Raw genomic sequence first — 2,274 nt, forward strand, 5'->3', positions numbered from 1 at the left:
ATAAAGATTAGTCTGTGAGGCTGATGGTGGGGGGGAGCAGTAGGAGGAGATAAAATAGCCTTTAGAGAAGTTGAAGGAGTTAGAATAGCTGTTAGAGAAATAGCAGGAGTTAGAATAGCCTTTGGAGAAGTTGGAGGAGTTAGAATAGCTGTTAGAAACGTAGGAGGAGTTAGAATAGCCATTATAGTAGTAGGAGGAGTTAGAGTAGCCATTAGAGTAGCCATTGGGAGCTATTAGGGTAGTCGTAGGAGTGATAGTGTTGGGGTAATCGGGAGCATCGGAGCTTCAGGAGCATTGGGAGCATTGGGAGTGTCATATCTGGGAGCAGCACCGCCCAAGCAGCAACACCGCCATGAGCGGCCTTGCCTGCCCAAACAGCAGCGCTGCCCCTGACCCACCTCTCCACGGCCCGGCCATGACCAGCCTTGCTGCTTCGAGCTGCGGTCTTGCCAGAGTGGCGTCATTCTGGGGAGCAGCCTCGTTGGCGTGCTGCCTCGTCAGAGTGCAGCCTGGTCCAGAGCGGCCTCTTCATCATCGGTGCAGCCTTTGTCCAGCGGGTGGCCTCGTCCAGAGCAGCCTCGTCTGGGTTGCGGCCAGGTCTGGAGCGGCCTCGTGCACAGCAGCCTCGTCTGGGGAGCGGCCCTGTTGGAGTGCCTTCATAGGGAACAGAGTCTGTTTGTCAGGGTCGTCGTCCTCGCCATCCTGGCCTCTTTGTCATCGGGAGCGGCGTCCTCGTCTTCGTCGCCTCTACTTAAGAAGAGGCCCCGACCAGTAAGTTTGATTTTTGATGCTTGGCATGAAATAAAGCTTTGCTTTATTTTCGCATTGTGTCAGTCTCGGTCCTTTGTCATGGACCCTAAAATTGGGGGCTCGCCCGGGATCAAACAGCAAGACCTGAGCCAGCATCAGAATTTATGGGAAAAGCCTCTGGAGGTGTTGGAATCTTGTCCATCTGTCTGGTTGGAGCTCCAGGGTATGGCCCATTGGGGACAAGCTGGACGCAGCCATGCTCCCCAGGGCTAAAATGGATATGAGACTCCCCATCCCTCTGCTGGCAGATCGAGATGGGGTTCGAGTCCCCCTAGATGTTCAGTGGTTTCGAGTCCCCCTAGATGGTCACCAGGGGGTTCGATCCCCTAGGTGGTCACCAGGGGGTTTGAGTCCCCCTAGGCAGTCAGGGTATTCATGTCCCCCTAGGCAGTCATTGCGGGTTAAAACCCCGAGGTGGTCATTGGGGGTTTGAGTCCCCCTAGGCCATCAGGGTTTTTGAGTCCCCCTAGAAAATCCCAACTGGTGACAGGAACACTAGGCCTGCAGTTGTCTTTGTCTTGTCTTTTTGTTGTCTGCTGTGTTGTTTGCTGTCTTTGGGGGAATGGGACAGGCAGAGAGTAAAGGGACTCTGACTTTCATCTCTCTGTTCCTCATAATAGATGTGGGGCTTCTTCCTCACTCATTTCGTGTGTTAAGGCCTATAAATGGAGCCAACTGTGTTTATTCTAACTTGGGACAGAGACTTTAAGGAATATTCCCAAGCAGCTGCCAAAACTCCCTTTGTTTCAGGGAATTCCTTGCCTTCTCTGGCCCGATGTGGACTGCCTAGCCCCTCCTCCTTGCTGGCGGGAAAGCATGGTGTCTGAAGTGGAATGGGCCCTGGTGGAACATGAAATCTGTTAGCAAAGAGATGACTGAACTGATGGTTAATTGTCTGTCTCAGGGTTTTAATGGATAATTATTAATCTAGCTTTCACAGTCTTTGGTAACCTGAAGCTTTGAAGTTTTGCTTCGATGACAAATGGGATGAAGTGCTAGGATGCTGGTTGCTGGAACTAGGTTTGTGATTTTGAAATCTGTTGGTAAACATGTGTTGTGCTTAACTGCTATTGCAACAGTTCACAATTGGTTAATATTTAGTCTTCACTAGAGATTGAGATGTTTCTAAGAAAATGTAAATGGTTTTCTTTGCCCACCCAGAATTGTAAATGAGATCTCTTTGATTCATAAGGATTTTCCCTGATATGCTAAGTTACTCAGGAAGTACTGCTAAATCCATGATAAAACTTGGGTTAAATTTGGGTAAATTCTGTAACTACTCCAGAACCCTGGAGTCATCATTTGATATTTAACCATATCTATCCTGAGGTTTTTGTCATTTGTAATTGTTTTAATTCTCTTGTAAGAAGAATTCTGCCTTAAAGAAAATTCATATAGGAGACTTTCAAAACAAATACGGTTCTTTGATATGTTAAAATCCTGGAACTGCATTACCAAAAGTAA

The sequence above is a fragment of the Meles meles genome, unplaced genomic scaffold, assembly GCF_922984935.1.
Source record: "Meles meles unplaced genomic scaffold, mMelMel3.1 paternal haplotype, whole genome shotgun sequence".
NCBI classification, from domain to species: Eukaryota; Metazoa; Chordata; class Mammalia; order Carnivora; family Mustelidae; genus Meles; species Meles meles.